Below are 21000 nucleotides of genomic sequence, written 5' to 3' on the forward strand. Positions count from 1 at the left end.
ATGGGATGTCTGAGAGGCATTTAGGAGGTAGGAAGGGGCAGACTTTGTGATTTCCTGAAAATGGTGGTAGAGGGAGAAGGAAGACCCCTAAAATGACTGTCAGGGTTCTGCCTGAAGTAATGGGGTGAAGGGTGGTACCGTTCAGAAGAGGAGGGACTGTCTGTGGGCCCCCCAGGAGGAACTTTCCAGCAGGAGCTGGAGTCTGTAGATTGAGATTAGAACGGAGGACCAGATTGGCAACGCAAATCTGGGAGGAATCAATGTGGAGGAGAGATTTAATTTAGTCACTTAATAAATATTTCTCAGCAGCTACTTTGTACAAGGCCCTGCGCTATGGGCTGGAGACACAATGGTGAGTAAAACAGTCTTCTTCCCTTCTTTCTTGGAGTTTATACTCTAGTGGGGGAGACAGGCATCAAGGAAATCATCTCACTAGTGAATACGCGATTACAAAGTGGCCTGAGTGCTGTGAAGGAGGAAGGCAGGGTTCTGTGAGCACATAAAGGGAAGGATGGTAATCTAGCCTGGGGAACCAGACCAGGTTTCCCTGAGGGCCTGAGGCTCAAATGGAGATCTGAAAAAGTGGGCGAGTGTGGACCAGGTGAGAGGAAAGAAAGTGCATTCCGGACAGAGGGAGCAGAATTTACAAGGTCCCTGGGGTCAAAGAGGACCCAGCATGCTGGAGGGGCTGAACGGGGTGCAGAGGGCTGAGGGACACAGAGTAGTGTGATGGGACATAATCAGATTTGCCCTTTGAATAGTTGGGTGAGGTAGGGAGTCTTCAGGAATGAGGTGGACAAGAGTAGGATGTTATTGCAGTTGATCAGGTAAATGTCTTGGACTAAGATAATGACAATACAGAGACATGGATTCTTTTGAAAGGTATCAAGGAAGTAAAATTCAGAAGACTTCGAGAGGTATTGGATATAGAGGTGTAAGAGAGGAAGGTATCAAGGAGGATAGCCTGGGAAACCGGCTGGTAGGGGGCGCCATTTCTGAGATGAGGAAAATTGAAAGAAGATCAGTTGTTACGTGGTGTGGGGGGAGGGGAGAGGGTCATAAACTTGGTCTCAGATACATTGAAATGAAGTGACTCTGAGACATTCAAGCGGGAATGTAGATGATTGCGGAGCTCACAGGAGAAGCCTAAGCTGAAAATTTAAATTATGAGTCGGTGGTGTGGAAATATTAATTGAGGGACTTCTGGTTTCTGATACACAAAGAGCTTAGAAGTTATTACTTCCATGGCCACAATAAGAAAAAGCTGGATAAACTGAAAATCAACACCTTTTCTTAGATTCATCAGAGAATTGAGGTCAAACCACTGCCCCCCAAACTGGAAAGAGATGTGGATACTGAGAATCACAGTTTACCAGGAGCAAAGTTTACTGCTTTCACTGGAGCCAGAACTGGTAGTGTTACTGCGCAAAATTGGGGTTCTCTGCCCAATGCACGTAAACAAGCCAATTAATTATGGCATCAGCCTTTGCACAAGAGATCAGCTTTATTCTGCGAGATCAATCTGCAGGGAGACAGGGATGGAGGGGTGCCCTCAGATCTGTCTCCCCAGTTCAGGATTTGGGTGAAATTTAAGGGGTTAAGGAGAATAGACTGGCATGTGGAAACACTGGTGAGACAGATTTTGATTGGTGGGCTTCAAGCATTTATGGTAAGGTTTTAAACATTTATGATGAGGTTCTAAACACTTTTGATGAGGTGGGGAAGGAATCTTAACACCAGATCTTCCTGAATGAGAGACTGCTGGCTTCTGATAAGAGTCTGGCTTTCACATTCTGGTTGTGTCCCAGTCCTTGAGTTCCGTGGGAAGGAAGATCTTTGGTTCTGAGGTTGTTTCAGGTCACAATTTCTTCTTTTGTGCATACCCTGGCTATATGCCTTTGCAGATTTTCTGAAAAGCAATTCTTAGTCACCGTTAATAAGAGAGGGGTGAGTTGAACTGGTCCTGGAGGGCCCATAGTTACAGTAGGAAAACGTAAAGTGTAATCGACAGATTGCTGGAGGATCAAGTGGACAAGCTTCGGAGTTAAAGACCAGGGTCCCAGTCTTAGGGGGTCCCCACACTTTCCTGAGTTTTACCCCTAGGAACTCTTTCAGCTTCTCAGGGTGAAGATTGGAGAAAAAATTCTCTTCTGCCAGGTGAAAGGGAAAAGTAACCTCTTTGAAATAAACCAGAGCATCTGTTCTCCGTAACAATGCTCTGCCCTATTTATTTACCAGAGTCTAAATGACTTGTGGGAAGGGAAATACCCAACTTCAACCCCCTCTGATCTTCCTGTCTCACCTAAAGGAAAAAACAAAAAAGCTGAGAAACACTTGTGAAGGTCATCAGCCAGGAGCATAGGCTCAGTAAGAGACCAAGATGGATCGACAGATTATGGGATGCTTCCCCTGTCCCCACATTTTACCACCACATCAACCAGGGTCCTGTGTAATAACAGTGGATTACAGCTAAAAGAATTTCAAGGCTCAGACTCTGTTGATTTTCAGACTCTATTTTAAGAAGGAGCCTCTAGGGAAACCCAAAGACAACAGCGGATGAGAAAATGAGGACATTAAAGGAAATGTTAGCCTCTTGACACATACAGCTACAGCAAACATTATACACAGCCTAACTCTTAACCAAATCAATATAAATTCTCACACTAAAAGCCTACCTACCTCAGTTTCTTTAACCCAATGCATCATGTCTAGCTTTCAACAAAAAAATTACAAAGCCTGCCAACAGGCAAAAAACACAGGTTGAAGAGACAAAGCAAGCATCAGAACCAGACTGAAGGAGGGGATATTGGACTTATCAGATTAGGGATTTAAAATAACTATGATTAATATGCTAAAGGCTCTAATGGAAAGAGTGGACACCGTAGAAGAAGAGGTGGGTAATGCAAGCAGAGACATGGAAACTCTAATAAAAAGTCAAAAGGAAATGCTAGAAATCAAAAACAGTGTAACAAAAATGTAGAATGTCTTTGATGGGCTCATCAGGAGACCAGACACAGAGGAGGAATCAATGAGCTTGAATATATGTGAATAGAAACTTCTAAACTAAAATGCAAAGAAAAAAATGCAAAGAAAAAATGCAAAAAAAAAAAAGGATGAATAAAGACAGAACAGGGGCCAGCCCTGTGCCTGAGTGGTTAAGTTGACATGCTCCACTTCAGCGGACCAGGATTTTGCTGGTTCGGATCCTGGGCGCAAACATGGCACCACTCATCAGGACACGCTGAGGCGGCATCCCACATGACACAACTAGAAGGAGCCACAACTAAAAATATACAACTATGTACCTGAGGTCTTTGGGGAGAAAAAGAAAAAATAAAATCTTAAAAAAAAAGAAAGAGACAGAACAGATTATCTAAGAACCGTGGGACAATTACAAAAGCTGTAATGTGCACGTAATGGAAATACCAAAAAGAAAAAGTGAGAAAGGAACAGAAGAAATATTTGAAGTAACAATGGCTGAAAAGTTTTAAAAAGTAGTGAAATATTAATTGCTGCAGTAGATGTGGATTAAATCACTTAGCAAGTAGAGTGTGAAATGAGGAGAGGAGAGGGTATCAGAGCTGTCTTGAGGACTTCCATGACTTACTGCCAGAGTAGAAGAGGATGTCTCCACTGAGGAGGCACAGAGGGAATGAGTAGAGAGGAAGACAAGGAGATCCATGTGTCCTGGAAGCCAAGGAAAGTGAATGGAAACGAGAAGGGATGGTCAATTAATGGCCAGTGCTTCAAATGGAGCACCATATTTTTCATTTTCATTTTATTATTTTATTATTTTATTTATTTATTTATATTTTCCTTTTTCTCCCCAAAGGCCCCCAGTACATAGTTGTATATTCTTCATTGTGGGTCCTTCTAGTTGTGGCATGTGGGATGCTGCCTCAGCATGGTTTGATGAGCAGTGCCATGTCCGCGCCCAGGATTCGAACCAACGAGACACTGGCCCGCCTGCAGCGGAGTGCGAGAACTTAACCACTCGGCCACGGGGCCAGCCCCTCATTTTAATTTTAAAAGAGAATGCCAAATTATTTCTTAAAAATTTGCTAGGCATCTAGATAAGTGCCTATATCCCCTCATCAATAGTGGGTGATATAAATATTCCTTATGTTTGCCAATCTTAAGTGGCTGGATAGAAGATAAACATACATAAATTAAAATCCTTCTTTTATACTTCCCATATATGGCTTTGAAAAGAAATGAAAAAAAAAAATCCCATTCAGGTTCCAGTTGAATATGACTAGTTGAATGAAGATTTATCTTTATTCCCTTGAAACTTCACTAAAATAAGTACAGAATTTAAAAGGCATAAGACAATGGGAAAGAGGAGCTAGCATGCAGACAAGTATGTATAATACAGTACCATTTCTGTAAACAACAGTGGTGGGAAGGAGGAAAAATAGGCATGTTTTTGTTTATTAATGCATAAAATATTCCTGGTAGGAAAAAAAGAAGCTGATTATATGGAAACTGCGGAGAGGCGAGTTGGGAGGCTGCGGAAAGATTAAGAAGGAGACCTCAACGCAGAGCCTTTTGTACTTTTGAACTTTGAACCATGTAAATGTTTGTCTAGTCAAAAATAAATTACTCTAATTTAAATTTAAAAATAAGAAAGTATTCCAAAAGGGGAGATAGTCATTAAACAAATAATTGTATAAATAACTATAACTCCGTGATGGAAATATTCCGGGTGTTGTGATAGATTCAACAAAGGAATAGCTCAGGGTCTGGGGAGTCACTGAAGATCATTGGTCTTCATCTGGAAGCTGAGCTGGCCAAATGGCTAAGGAGAAGACATTCTAGAAAAAAATAGAGTATGGGCAGGATGCCATGTGGAGAAGGAACAGGGAGCAGCTCAGTGGGACTCAAGTTTCTTGAGTGAGGTGGAAAGTGGGAAAGCAGAGGGAGGAGGGCTGGAGAAATGGGCAGATCACATGCAGCACTGTCAGCCAAGAGGCTTTTGAAGACTATTCTGCAAACATTGGGAAGCCATCCAAGGGTTTTAAGCAGAGGAGTGGCATGACTAGATTTCCATGTTAACAAGATCCATATTCAGGCTGCAGTATGGAAACCTAGGAAGAGAATTCGATGAAGTCGCTGGTTCTGAAATAAATATGGAAATAAACATTTTCTTGCCGTATCCAGTATTAACAAGGTAGAAAAGGAAACTGAAAAAAACAAAATCCCCCATCCGATGGCAACCAAAGCTTTAAAATAGAAAGAGAAAACAGAAGATAAATCAAAGAAATGATAGAAGAAATGTTTCCAGAGGTTAAAAATCGATTTCAGTTTTTTTAGTTTTCATCATCTCTCACTGCATTTTTTCTTTTTACAATTCATTTATTGATACTTATAATCTTCAGATGGAAAGGGCCCACCCAGTGCCAAGTAGGATTTTTAGGGGAAAAAACCCTACACACAGGCATTCTGGTAAAACTCTAGAACTACAAGGATAGTGTCTACTAAGGAAGGAGAATCAGATGGACAGCAGACTTCTCAACAACACTGGATCCTCTGATGGCTGCTTGGTGATAAAGAAGACAGACTGATTCCAGCTAAGGTAGGCAAATAAGAATTTATTAGGAAGGTACGCATAGCTCACATAATCAAAGGAAAACCTGAAGAACTGAGTCTTGTCAGGGAGGGAATCACAGTAGCTCTGAGGGTCTCAGCAGCGGGTCCCCTCCAGGACCCTTCATTGGGATGAAGGAGCTACAGCCGGGTAGAGCTTCTATGTCACCACGTAAGATGCAAATTCTAAGGGGAAACTTTCTGATTGACTCTTGAGCTGGGAGCAGAGTGGGACACCTTAAGGCTACAGTTACCAGAATAGTGGGGCTGGATTTTACAGGCAAACAACACATTAATTCATCTGGTCAACACATGTTTATTGATCCTCCTATGTGCCAGGCGCTGCTCTGGCACTGGAAATAAACAGTGAACAAACCAGACTGAGACCTTGTTCTCATGGAGTGTACCTTCTTGTTGGGGGTTGTCAGATGGGGGTAGCTTCACAATCACTTATCTCCAATGATGAAATTGCAAAAGCTCTGAAAACCTCAAGTTTTTGTATGTGTATGTGTCGGTTTGATCTAAAGTGATTTGGCAGAAAAATCTGACCTGAGTGAATGTAAAATTATTTGAATATTTATCCACCCCAATTAATGAGAATAGCTACACACTTGACAGCAGAAATATTAATAGATGTGATTGCAGGATGCTGCCGCTAACCACTGATGGTGTTATTTAATATACAGTATATACACCATATTCCTTTCTAAAATTTAAAAAATTCAGGATTAAAGAACACATTTGGCCCCAAGGATTTTGATAAGGAATTGTGGCTCTGTGAATAAGTAAGTGTCCTGTAGGTATATATGGTGGTAGGTACTCTGGACAGGCCCCCACACCCAGCCTAGAGGACTGTAGTTGTGCTCAATGGAGAGCACATTGGTTTCTATGTGAATCAGGGGCCTGGACTTGTCTACACTCTTGGTTCTGGCTATGGAGAAAGACAAAGCAGAAGAAGAGTGCTGAGAATGGAGGTATGGGGATGACCATCCATTTTATATGAGATGGTCAGGGAAAACCTCATTGATAAGATGACAATTTGAGCAACGAGACCTGAAGGGAGCAAGGGAGAAATTCTTGGGGATATCTGGGAGAAGAGCATTGCAGGCAGAGGGCAGAGCAAATGCAAATATGTGAGATGGAAGCTGGACTGGGTGGAGCCAGGTGAGCCCCTGGAACCGATGAGCTCTGAGAGGCAGTAGGGGAGGACAGATGGCATAAAGTCTCATCAGCCACTGTAAGGTGAGCAGCAACAGTAGGATGTTTCTTAATGGGAGAGAGAGGATCTGACTAGAGCTTCAGAAGAATAAACCAGGCGTAGGAGGTCTCTGTGGAGAATGGATGGTAGGGAGTCAGGGCTGAAATAGGGGACTCAGTTAGGAGGCTGTTGGAGACGGTTGTGGTTTGGATCAGCATGGTAGCAGTGGAAGGGGAAAGCAGGATATATCCAGCAGATTCTGGATATATTTTAAAGGAAGAACTGATATAACTTGCTGATGCATTGGAAATGGGACATGAGAGAAAGATGGGACTCTTCGGGTCATTAACTGAAAGCAGGATGTATATGTAAGAATGGTGGAGAAAGCGTTAAAGATTTAAGGAGAAAGGGGATAAGATTGGATAAGAGGCTGTACAGAGCCTGATAAGGGTGAGAGTCCAGATGATTTGGGATACTGGAGAAATCTCGGACTTATTGATAACTGACTAAATGGACAGATGGCACAATAGGATCAGTCCTAGTGGCTTCCAAGGCACATTCTTGTGGTGAGGCCATGAGTGCTTGGGGGTGGAGAGGGGAAGAAGTAGTATCCTTGTCCTTAAACAGTATTTTTATTATTTTATAAGGACAGTATTTGTTTAGATTTAACTAAGTGTTAATCACAGTCTTCGCTCACCATCCTTCCTTGGATTTCTTCAAAGACGTTTTCCTTTTTTGCTGAAATGAATCATACACATGTTCTTCTAGTGAAGTTCTCTTAGCCATGCACTCCTTCAGTTTTTATTTATATAGAAAAGCTTCATTTTGCCCTTGTATTTGAAAGACAGTATGTTTTCAGGACACAGAAATCTAGGTTGACATTTGTTTCCCTCAACCTTTTAAAGATATTATTCCACATCTTCTGGCTTCTGTCTTCAGCTGTCCGAATAATTGTTATTCGTGTGGAGAGGATCTATCTTCTGTCTCTGGCTGCTTGTAAGATGTTCTCTTTGCCTTTGGTGTTCTACAGCTTCACGAGAATATGTATAGGTGTGGGTTTGCTTTTGTTTACCCTGCTTGGTATGTGTTGTTCTCCTTGAATCTGTGGATTCTTCCTTTTATCTGTTCTGGAAAATTCACAGCCGTTATCTCTTTAAATATTGCTTCTCCTCTATTATCTGTATTTTTTGTTTCTGGGACTATGATTCAATGTATATCAATTTCTCATTGTACATATTTAATCTTTCTGTCATATGTTTCATTGCCGCCTTTTCTCTCAGAGTTGCATCCTCCATCATATCATCAGCTCTACCTTCTAGGTCACTAAGTCTCTCTTCATCTCTCCCCAGATTTTAAATTTTCCACTGTTGATTTTTTAATTTGAACATTTTTCTTTTCAAAAGTTCTATTTGTTTCTTTTTCAAATCTGCCTTGGCATTTTGGCTTATGGCTTGCTTAGCTTTGCAATCCCATGTTTTATTTCATAAACGTGTTGTACATATTCTATATTCTATATCTGATAATTCCAATATCTGAAGTCTTTCGAAGTCTAAATCTCTTGATCATTTCAGCTTACTCTCACTCATTATGATTTGTATCTCTATGTGTCAATTCCTTTATTCATATGAATGAAAGCAATTGAATAAAATGGACCATATGAATAAAAGTGAATTCTTATTTGGTGATCTTAATCTGTGGGAATTCTTGCTTTCCTCCAAAGAGAGTAGAAGCTACGAGGTGGGGGTGCTTTCATTGTGAGCGTTTTAACCGTTTTTGAGGGTCCCAGCTTACTTTAGGACTCCCTGCGTTCAACGTCCCCACCCTGCCGTCGAGTGTAGTCGAGTGCCTTCATAATATGCAGTGTTAATTTTAATGTTTACTCTTTTGCACTTGCTTTCCTACTGCTCCCTAATTTGGTTTCAGTTCATCTTTCTGTTTGTTTTTAACATTTTATTTTGAAATGATTTCATATGTACAGAAAAGTTGGAAGAATAGCACAGAAGACTTTCGTATACTCTTCACCTAGATTCCCCAATTAGCATTTTACCACTTTTGTGTGCTCTCACTCTCTCTCTCTATTATATATTATATATAGATATAATTATTTCTGAATCATTTGAGAGAAAGTTGCAGGCATGATTCCCCATTATCCATAAATACTTTAGTATGTATATTTTCCCAAAATAATCTGTTACATAATCACAGCACAACCACAAAAAAACAGGAAATTAATATTGATAAAATCTAAAATGCTAATCCATGGGCTCTTTTCAAATTTTGCTAATTGTCTCAATAATATCCTATATAAACACCATTTTCTTTCTGGTCCAGGATCTGATCCAGGATCACACATAATATTTAGTTATTATGTCTCTTAATTTTTCATCAATTTGGAAGAGTTCTTCAGTTTTTCCATGTCTTGCATGACTTTGACATTTTTGAGGAGTACAGGCCAGTTATTTTGCAGAATGTCTTTCAATTTGTATTTGTCTTTTTTTTTTTTTAAATGGTTAGCTCTCACTCTCTTTAACCATGCATGGTTTTTTTTTTTTCCTTTCTTTTTTTTGTTTTAAAGATTGGCACCTGAGCTAACAACTGTTGCCAATCTTCTTTTCTTTTCTTTTTTTTTTCTGCTTTATCTTCCCAAACCCCCCATACATAGTCGTGTAATCTTAGTTGCAGATCCTTCTAGTTGTGGGATGTGATATGCCGCCTCAACGTGGCCTGACCAGCGGTGCCATGTCCGCACCCAAGATCCGAACCCTGGGCCGCCACAGCAGAGTGCCGAACTTAACCACTCGGCCCATGGAACCGGCCCCTGTCTTTTTTTTTTTAAGATTTGTATCTGAGCTGCCATCTGTTGCCAATCTTTCTTCTTCTTCTTCTCCTCCTTCTCCTCCTCCTCCTCCCCAAAGCCCCCCAGTACGTAGTTGTATATTCTACTTGTAGGTCCTTCTGGTTGTGCTATGTGGGACACCAGCTCAGCATGGCTTGAAGATTAGTACCATGTCCATGTCCCGGATCCAAACTGGTGAAACCCCAGGCTGCCAAAGCAGAACGTGTGAACTTTAACTGCTTGGCTCTGGGGCAGCTCCTGTATTTGTCTTATGGTTTCCTCACAACTAGATTCAGGCTATGTATTTCTAGCAGGAATACCACAGAAGTGCTGCCGCTCTTGGTGCATCCCATCAGGAGGCACATGATATCAATTTGTCCTATTATTGGTGATGTTGACTTTTATCACTTAGTTAAGACGGTGCTATGGACTGAATTGTGTCTCTCCCAAAATCTACACGTTGACACCCTAATCCCCAAAGTGATGCTATTTGGAAATGGGGCCTTTGAAAGATAATTAGGTTTAGATGAGGATTAGGTTTAGTGCCCCGTCAGAAGAGACACCCAGAGAGCTTTCTCTCTCTGCGATGTGAGGACACAGCGTGAAGGGGGCTGCCTGCAAGCCAGAAAGAGACCTCTCACCAGAAATCAACCAGGTTGGCACCCTGACTTTGGACTTCCAGCCTCCAGAACTTGAGAAAATAAATTTCTGCTGTTTAAGCCATCCAGTCTATGTTATTTTGTTATGGCAGCCTGAACTGATTAATACAAATGGTATCTTTCCGATTACTTCACTATATTTTGTAAATAATTTTACTTGTTAATTTACAAGTAATTTTAATTATTAATTAGTAAGAAATTGACAAGTATTTCACAGGCAGCTACCTTGAGACTAAATATCCTGTACCTCATCAAACTCTACCCACTAACAATAACGTTATTTACTCTTGATTGCCTCCCTTTCTCTCCTCCTCCCTTTTCCCCTCCATTTGTCCCTCCTTCTCTCCCTCTCTTCTTTCCTTCCTCCCTTCCTTGTCTGAGATCTCAAAGTGAACAAGTGACTATCCCAATTCAGTCAGAATCATATTGTGTCCCTTTGACATGAGCAATCCTTCCTTATCCTAAATCAGCAGAGCTCAGACCTTTTGGAATGGGAAGGAAAAAATTGTTGAGTCTCTCATTTGGTATAATATGAGAGGTGTGACCCCCAAGCTCCACCTATTTGTTCTCTGGCCATTGTAGTTTGGCTGTGGGAGAACGAGCATCATTACTTTGCTGGTTCACAGCATTTGCTACATCCTGTAGGATGGCAGGTAGCAGCCCTACATGTTTTTGGAGATTCATTTTCTGCTTTCTCCCATATGTATATCTTATAAAAACATGTATGGATAGCTACTTCTTGCTTTCCATTATTATGTCACTAATGAAGAGTACTAGCACGATGCCCTGTGAGATGGTAAAATGGTAAATTTACCAGCAGATAGACCTTGCGGCGTGCACTTAGAGAGTTAGCATGTACTCTAAGCAGAGTTGGACAGGTCTATAGCTACCCTGCCTGATGAAAGCAAACCACCACTAATTTTCTGTTTACTGAATGAAGAAAAATAAAGCATTGCCCAATAAATACTTTCATATTAGATACTGAAGGCTATAGTGATTTTCCCTAGTAGGGAGACATCTAGAATAGTAACTGCTGTTAGAGTTATTATCAGATTAAGTTTATAATAATATATTGCTATTATCCAAGCCTTTCACTTTTTATACCTGCCTAACTGGAAAATTAAATGTAAATATGAAAGGAATGATCAAATTGCATCTTTCATGTGCCAAAGCTTTCTGATACTTCAATATTATTTAGTACGAGGTTTGCATGAGTCTAACTAGTAAATTATTACAGCCTCAGCCAGTTGCCCAAGCTAATATGTTGAATGAGAATTCAGTTCTACTTGAACCCTTATCAGTGAATTAAGCCAAATCTAAAATTATATCGTGCCCTGAAAAGAAAATCTTCAATGTTCCCCATTTAAAAAATAACCCAAATTAGTAAATTCCTGCCTATGAAATACTATAGAAGAGTAAATAATTAAATCTTGATGACGTGGAAAAATGTCTAGGAATACATCAATTAATAAAACTGACACGGAAGAGGTCCAAGCCCTGAACAGATCAATAACCATAGAAGAGATCTGAATAGTAGTAAAAAGATCTACACCCAAGAAAGGCACTAGGCCAAAATAGATTTATGAGTAAGCTTTGCCAATGTTTCGAAGACCATATTATCCTAATGTTACTTTTAAACATGTACAAGTGTGAAAACTTACTAATTTGTTCTATGAAGCCAACAAAATCCTGATACCTCTTAAACTGGATAGCCCTCCAAAAGAAAGCAGTAGACAAATTTCACTTACAAATATATGCCAATATATACAAAACTCTGTTGGGAGACAGACTCTATGTTTCTGCATGTTTTGCAACCAGAGGTACCAACTGCTCTTTTGTTCTAGACTATGTTTTCAAGGATGTTTGTATAATAACATTGGAAGAGAGTGATAGAACATCCTTCTGGCGTAGAGGGCAGGTTTGCTTACTGTCTAGTGTGATAAAAATAATGTGTCCTTCTAGAAGCTTTGCTTACTTCTCTTTATAAAAGATTCAGGTTCTCTAAGCTTGGAGTTCTTCAGCTGTGCTGCAAGCCTGCTGCGCATAGTATCCACCCATATTGTCCATGTGGGATTTGGGGAGCAAGGGAAACCAATGGGAACATGATTCTCATGCTGCTTGGTGTGCTGTGAGTAGTAAAGTCCTTTGTCTCTGACCCTGGAGTCTTGTGTATTCTGTCAGCTTACGTGAGACTATGGCAGGCTAACTTAGCTTGCAAGCAAGGGAAAAGCCTCATACTCTTTACGTTTCTCAGTACAGTCTCAAGTGAACTATTATCAGGTTGAATTCAGTAATGTATTGAAAGATCACATATCATGGCAAAATAGGGTTTATTCTAGTTATTTGAAGATGATTCATCATCAGAAAATCTGTTAATGTAACTGACTATATTAAAGGAGCAATAAAATGAAGCATATACTGAAAAGTCATTTGCTAAAACTTACCATCTATTTCTTATTAAAAATAAGTAAAACAGGGGCTGGCCTGGTGGCACAGCGGTTAAGTTTGCAAGTTCTGATTCGAGGGCCCGGGGTTCGCTGGTTCAGATCCTGGGTGCGGACATGGCACCGCTTGGAAAGCCATGCTGTGGTAGGCGTCCCACGTATAAAGTAGAGGAAGGTGGGCACAGATATTAGCTCAGGGCCAATCTTCCTCAGCAAAAAAGAGGAAGATTGGTAGCAGACGTTAGCTCAGGGCTAATCTTCCTCAAAAAAAAAAAAAAAAGAAAGAAAAGAAGAGAAGAAGAGGGAAGAATAAAGAAATTCTACAAAAAAATTTTAAAAACTAAGTAAAACAATGAACATCAATAAAACTATATTTTACTGAGCTAGGAATAGAAGACTCATTCCTCAATTTAAGAAAATATTTTTACCAGGAACCAACAGCAATGCTTTAAAAGTATTTCCATTAAAGACAGGAATGAGGCAAAATTTTACACTGTTGCCTATGCTATTCAACATTGAACTGGAGTTAACTAGTCAGTAAGAATCATAAACAGGAGGCATAAATATTGAAAAAAGAGAGAGAGAGATTTGCCATGTTGTTGGTGGGCAATTTTATCCACTAAAAATTACAAGAGAATCATCTAAACAACTGTTAAAACTAATGAGATAGTTCAGTAATATGATTGTATCATCAGATACAAGATTTACACACAAAAATTTATGGCTTTCCTATGTAGAATCAGTGTTCAATTAGAAAATATAAATGAAAAAAATCCAATTCTCAATGGCAATGAAAGATATAAAATTCCTAGGAATAAACTTAACAAGGAAAAGGTAAGCTCCACATTATATATGTAAATATTTTTATTAAAAAATTCCATAAAACCTTACTGAATCTTATGAAAAATACCATGTTCTTGAACAGAAAAATTCAATACGTAAAGATGTCATTGTCTCCCAAAACAATTAATAAATTTAGTGTAATGCCTAATTGAAGCCAGTCCTGGTGGTCGAGTGTTTAAGATTCAGTGCTCTCAAGGTGGTGGCTCAGGGGTTTGTTTCCCAGTCAGGGAACCGCACGACCCATCTGTCTGTTGTCACACTGGGGAGGCTGTGTGTTGCTGTGAGGCTGAAAACTATGCCACTGGCATTTCAAATACCAGCAGGGTCCCCCATGGTGGACGGGTTTCAGCGGAGCTTCCAGACCAAGACAGAGCAGGAAGAAGGACCTGGCCACCCACTTCTGAAAAAATTGGCCATGAAAGCCCCATGAATAGCAGTGGGGCACTGTCTGATGTAGCCCCAGAAGGCAAGGGGATGGCACAAAAAGACCGGGCAGGGTTCCGCTCTGCTGTACACAGGGTTGCTGGGAGTTGGATTGACTCCATGGCACTAACAACAACAAATGCCAGTTGAAGTCCCAAAAGAACTTTTTTTTTGGAAAGGAAGATTGGCCCTGAGCTAACATCTGTTGCCAATCTTCTTCTTTTTGCTTGAGGAAGATTGGTGCTGAGCTAACATCTATGCTAATCTTCCTCTATTTGATGTGGGATGTTGCCGCAGCATGGCTTGACAAGTGGTGCTAAGTCCGTACCCGGGATCCGAACCTGCAAACCCTGAGCCACCAAAGCAGAGCCTGGGAACTCAACCACTAAGCCACTGGGCTGGCCTCCGAAAGAACTTTTTAACGTGACCAATGAATTCCAATGCTTGTCTAGAGTAGGAAACATGAGACAGTTTTGAAAAAGAATATATACGTATTTACATATATATATCTATATACAAAAATATATATATACCTGCCCCTCACCAGCTATTAAGATATAACGTTTACAAATTCTAAAACAGCGTGTATCAGTGTAGGAAAATGCAAATGGGCTGAGGAGACAGGAGCCCATCTACATATTGGGCTTTAAAATATCATCAAGGTGGCATTTCAAAGTAGTGGAAAAAGGAAAAAAACCCTCAAAACAAAGAGTCAGGGCAATTGGCATCCATAAAGAAAGCATAAATTTAAACTCCTATGTACACCATATACAAAAATAAATTCCACAGTGATTAAAGAGAGAAATCTGAAAAACAAACAAAAACAAAAGGATAAAATTATTACAAGACAATGTAAGAGGATCTTTTTATAATTTTGGAAATATCTGCATATGAAAGGTAAATAATTACTCTCCACATATTTCAGCTACAAACCCATAAGAAACAGACAAATACAGAACAGGCTATTCAGAGAGGAAATACGAGATGCCAATGTACACAAAGATGCTCGGCCTTGTTAGCAGTCAGGGAAATGCAAATGAAAACAAACGCTAATTATTTTGCTCCTCATATTAACAAATTGAACAAAATTGATAATTTCCAAGGTCAACATTGATGTATTTTTATACACTTTTGATGCCAATATAAATACTTCTACTATTTAGCAATTTGGATGGCAATGACTTTGTCAAAATTTAAAGTACACTTATTTTGACCCAGAAATTCCACTTCTAACAAATTATTTCAAGACCACTCTAAGATGTGCCGGAATATCATCTGGTAGTCAGAATATATCCTTGCTTTTTTCTCAATAGCATTGGCATGGTATCTGTTTACCTGCCTTCTAAATTACAACCTTTTTTTTAAGATTTTTTAAAATTTGTATTCATTTACCTTTTTGAGGAAGATTAGCCCTGAGCTAACATCTGCTACCAATCCTCCTCTTTTTGCTGAGGAAGACTGGCCCTGAGCTCACATCCATGCCCATCTTCCTCTACTTTATATGTGGGACGCCTGCCACAGCATGGCTTGCCAAGCGGTGCCATGTCTGCACCTGGGATCCGAACCCGCGAACCCCGGGGCTCTGAAGTGGAATGTGCACACTTAACCGCTGTGCCACGGGGCCGGCCCCTAAATTATAACCTTTTAATGTTCATTTCTCTTAGCTGTTTCTTCCACACAGCGCTCTGTGGGATTTTGTATTTGAGGTGTTCTGAAAACCTTGCTCTTTCATGGGTGAGCTCATCATACCCACACTTGTCACATAGATAGGTTTGATCTAACTTGTGTCATCTTGTTAAATTCTTCCTCTTTGTTGTTTTGTTCTGTTTCATTTTTACATTTCCCTATAAGGACCATACTTTCATCTTTTTCTCTCTCTCTGTTTATTGATCCTGGTTCAATTCTGCTGATTGAACTCAAGGCCTCATTTTTACCTTCTGCAAAATGAAAAGCATAATATTTATTTACTGTCTCATGGAGCCTCATCTTTGCTTGATGACAATTCTCTAGGAATCCTTCTAGGCTAAATTCTTCCTCCACTCCTGAATTCAGTTTCTTTGGTCTTCAAGGGAGAAAGGGCCCTTTCCCCCTGGGCTTCTGCCTGCCCTCTGCTAACTGTTGGTAATTGGTTCCTGTCAGAACAATGAACTCCCACCCCTGATTGCCTGCCAGGCTTTTGCATGGACAGAGGACTGCGTAATTTGGCTTGCTTTTGAAGCTTTAAACATTTTCTACTACTAGAACAACCAGACAACACCCAATCAACCAACCTAACAAATCCCCTAACTTCTGGCAAAACCATGCAGAGAAGAGCTTAGGGCTGGTCAGATGAGTACCAGGGCCTGGGTACAGCTGCTTCCTTATAAGGCTCCCCCCAGGCCTTTACTTCAGTTCACCCTCATACATGTAGGGCCCTCCTTGACCTTCCTTCTCCCTGATCCCACCCTCTTCTGTGTAGACTAGAGGCACAAGTGTGCTAGCCTGCAGAGAGAGTGGGAATGTGGCCATGGGCTCCACCCTAAAGCACAGGAATTTGGACTTGTTACTTTGGAAGCAATCCCAGTAAATGTGCGCACTCATTGGTGGGGAGGAGGCCCTATCATTAGTGCTTTCTGGGCCCTGCCTTTGTATTTGTCCCTCTTTAGGAGCCCCTTTCATTTGCTCCTTATCCAGATCCTTCCTCTCATTGATGGTCCCACCCCAGACCAGGCAAAACCTTCTCTTCCTTTCCTGGGTTTGGCCTTAGGGAGTACAGGGAAGGCTGCCACTAGCCCAGATTCCCCAAGGTGGGGAATATTTCTTCTCTAAGGCACAGGGCTGAATCTCCAGGGCTTGGTTGGAATTTCAAAAGATTTGCAAAGCTCTCGCTGCAGGAGACTCAATTCCCTGACATTCAAGCGTGTTTTCTGGCCTCCCATTTGAGACATTGCCTAAAGAGATAAAAATCTATTCCTTACAAACCCTAAAGCAGTCTTTCATTCCACCCACACAAAATCCCTGATAAAAAGGGCAGGGGCTTTCTTTCCTCAGTTCTTTTGGTCAGGGGAAAAGCATTCTCTCAGTGTAATCTAGCTTCTCCAAGCTCAAGCCCGTTTCCAGGCAAACATATCCTCACCCTGTGGAAAAGGCAGTTGGCAATACCCAGTGTAGGGCAAATAACGACTTGTTGAGAGACCCAATGTTGGCAAGCCATTTCAACATCTGAATTTTAAAGCTGCTTTATAAACTACCCTTAAGTGTGCGTTCTATCTATTACGTTTCATCCATGCTTGGGAACAGTCATCGATGAGTGGAAGAGGAATCCTATCAAAAGAGTTCAAGTGACACTAGAAAGGGGCAGCTGATTGACAGAGCCTGGTGGGTGGCAGAATATCTGGAAGAAAGGATCTGGGCCCTACCAGGGGCCTGGGGAGCCCCCATCTATCTCAACCTAATAGGATCTCTCCAGAAGAGACTCAAGAAGCAGAGTAGGTCCAGATCAGGCATCAGCAAACTACAGCTATTGGACCAAATCCCACATGAAGCCTGTTTTTGTATAGCTTGAGAGCTAAGAATGTTAAAAAAAAAAAAAAAATCACAACCAGCCCTGGTGGCCTAATGGTTAAGCTTGGTGCCCTCCACTTGGGCGGCCCAGGTTTGGTTCCCAGGTGTGGACCTATACCACTAGTCAGTGGCCATGCTGTGGCAGTGGCCCACATTCAAAATAGAGGAAGATTTGCAACAGATGTGAACTCAGGGCAAATCTTCCTCAGCAAAAAAAAAAAAAAAAAAAGAATACTCTTTCATGACACATGAAAATTATATGAAATTCAAATTTCAGTATAAATAAAGTTTTATTGGAACACAGCCAATGTTTACTCTTGCAATTTACAGAAAAAGTGTGTTGACAATTGGTGGAGATCGTAGATAAAATAAACCCTTTGATTTGACATAGTTGAAACAGGTTTTACAGGTAGGCAGACCTTTGCTCAATTCTTGGCCAATTAAAAACATATTATTATTACTATTATTTTATTTTGGAGAATACGCCAAGAGGTAAACCAGAACAGCCATGGTGAAGAGGAGTTTTTACTTTTGAGTATCTTTTTTTCTTTTCTCTTAGTTTTTTTATTTTGTGGGAATGCTCTTAGTTACTTTTAAAAGGAAAATATAAAACTTATAAAACAGTGACACAAGGGAGCATTCAGAGACTCAATTCGTTCCCCTTGCAGGCACCAGTGCCACCTAATTGTTTGCTCCACACAAAAGGTGGATCAGAGAAAAATCACTTCTTTATTCTTCCCTTTACATCATCTCCCCCGCACCTGGGGAGTCTGGATGCACTGAGACCAAGTACGACATGCATCTGATGATGGGTTACACCAAAGCACACCAAGACCTAAATCCCTCCCAGATTTATGGAGATTTTCTATAGCTTAACTAGATTTCTAATTGTCCTGCCACCTGTACTGAAATGTACAGTATGTGTTAATCTCAAATTCTTTTCTGTTTCCATAATCTTGGTAAAGTTTCCTGCACTCAAATAGTAAATCCAATTTGGTCCAGGGGTTTTATAGAGGGAGCCAAATTCACTTTTACGCTTTCCAGCAGAAAGGCTTCTTTGGAGGTGTCTGGGCAACTGAAAGACCACCACAATTCCTCTTTCCTGGTCCCTGTGCTATACCTTCCAGGCTGAAAGCGTGAGTTCACATGTCTGTTGTCTCATTACAAGTTTCCATCATTTCAGAGGAATTAGAAGGAAACGCGGAAGGGTTTCCACACACTCGTCACATCAGCGGTTCTGCTCTCCCCACAAACTGTTCATTTATAGATGTCACCTCACTGGTTGGTTTGTTTTTTATTTCCTCCATGGTATTGAGTGTACAGAACGGAAAGATTGACTCAATACCTATTTACATAACCATTTTTCTGGACATTTTTTAAAGGCCATTTTATTTCTTTATTTTTTAATAAATGAGCTAACATCTGTTGCCAATCTTTTTTTCTTTCTTTTTCTTTCTTCTTCTTCTCCCCAAAGCCCTTCCAGCACATCGTTGTATATTCTAGTTGCAGGTCCTTCTAGTTGTGGCATGTGGGACCCCGCCTCAGCGTGGCCTGATGAGCGGTGCCACGTCCGTGCCCAGGATCCGAGCTGTGGAAACCCTGGGCCACCGAAGCGGAGCACATGAACTTAACCACTCAGCCAAGGGGCTGGCCCCAATAGGATGGTCAATTTTGACTTAATGGAGGAAGCTTTCCAGAGTGAGGAAGAGCACGTACAGATGGGAAGACACGGTGGAGGGTCTTGGGCAAGTGAAAATTCGTTGCACGAAAAAGCAGCCCTAACAAGACTTCCTCTTTAAAAGGCCAATGGTGGTCAGAGAGGGGTTGATGAAGAATAATCACAAATTTGTTACCACTATTGGAAGAAAGACTTGAGTAAGGGAAACTCAATGACTTTGGGAGTAATGACATCTTTGTGTACAAGGACCACGTTTTCACCAGCCTATTGTTAAGGAAAGTGATTCTACCTTTCAGGAGAGACCCAGCCTCTTGCCTCCAGGGATGAGGTCTTGTCCTGATGGGCCCTGATAGGATCTAACTTCAAGACATCAAGGTTGTTGGAGTTAGCAATTGAACACATACAAAATAGATGTCCTCACGTGTCTCTCTTAATCACGTCTTAATCTGCAGATCTATAGCAGAGATCTCTAATCCTCTCAAGCCAAAGTGAGTCTCTCTGGAGAGGATTAAAGAAAACTTTAACATCATTGGGGCCAGCCGGGTTGCACAGTGGTTAAGTTTGCACGTTCTGCTTCGGCAGCCCGGGGTTCGCCGGTTCAGATTCCAGGTGAGGACATGGCACTGCTTGTCAAGCCATGCTGTGGTAGGCGTCCCACATATAAAGTAGAGGAAGATGGGCATGCATGTTAGCTCAGGGCCAGTCTTCCTCAGCAAAAAGAGGAGGACTGGCAGCAGTTAGCTCAGGGCTAATCTTCCTAAAAAAAAAAAAAAAAAACTTTAATATCATTGACTTTAACCTCAGGTAAACAGGATAAAAAGAGTACTTTTACTAATGGGAACTATTTCATTTAATTTTTTTTTAAATTTTCTATTTTACTAATTGAAGCAAAATTCATGAGGAGTGAATTGGGGAAATTCACAAGTTCCAAAGCTTTGGGGCATCCTATATGTTATTGGCTATGGAATTATACTTTAGCGGGTGCCGCTCATTTAGAATATAAAATGAATAGTTACATTTGGCAGCTGGGGAACAACTTGACCATGCATGAATGTTCCCCAAGTACACACCTTCCAACACAGTGGTCTTGGATGTCATTGTAGAATTGTCTGAGAACTCAGTACAAAATGTCCTGACCTCACCTGGAAGGTTCTGAGCAGGTAGCCTAGCAAAGGCCTCTAGACCCAGAATTTTGCTTTTTTATTTTTTTTAGCAAGATTAGCCCTGAGCTAACTACTGCCAGTCCTCCTCTTTTTGCTGAGGAAGCCTGGCCCTGAGCTAACATCCGTGCCCATCTTCCTCTACTTTCTATGTGAGACGCCTACCACGGCATGGCATGCCAAGCAGTGCCATGTCCACACCCAGGATCCGAACTGGCGAACCCCAGGCCACCAAAGCGGAACATGGGAACTCAACCGCTGCGTCACCGGGCCGGCCCCTAGACCCAGCATTTTTAAAAAGCTTCTCCCAGTGGTTCGGATGCACACCAGAAATTAGAGAACAGCTGCTCTAGTGGATTTCATCGTTTCATCTGTCCAGAAGAACTTGGCAGCATCAGCGCCTGCAACTGGTTCAGCTCCCTCTGGATCTCCTCCAGCTTCTCTTAATCCTGTGCCAGGTTGTGTGCCAGTTTATCCACCGGCCGTTCCACGTTCTCTCTGCCCTCAGTAAGCACCTTGGCCAGGTTCCTTGCCTGGTTACTGAATCTTTCTTCCTGAAGAGCCTGGCCATTAGCAGTCCTGCCTGAATTGGGCTGTTGTAGTTTTTCATTGAATTTTATCACAGTGTAC

The sequence above is a fragment of the Equus przewalskii genome, chromosome 14 (assembly GCF_037783145.1).
Source record: "Equus przewalskii isolate Varuska chromosome 14, EquPr2, whole genome shotgun sequence".
Taxonomy (NCBI): domain Eukaryota; kingdom Metazoa; phylum Chordata; class Mammalia; order Perissodactyla; family Equidae; genus Equus; species Equus przewalskii.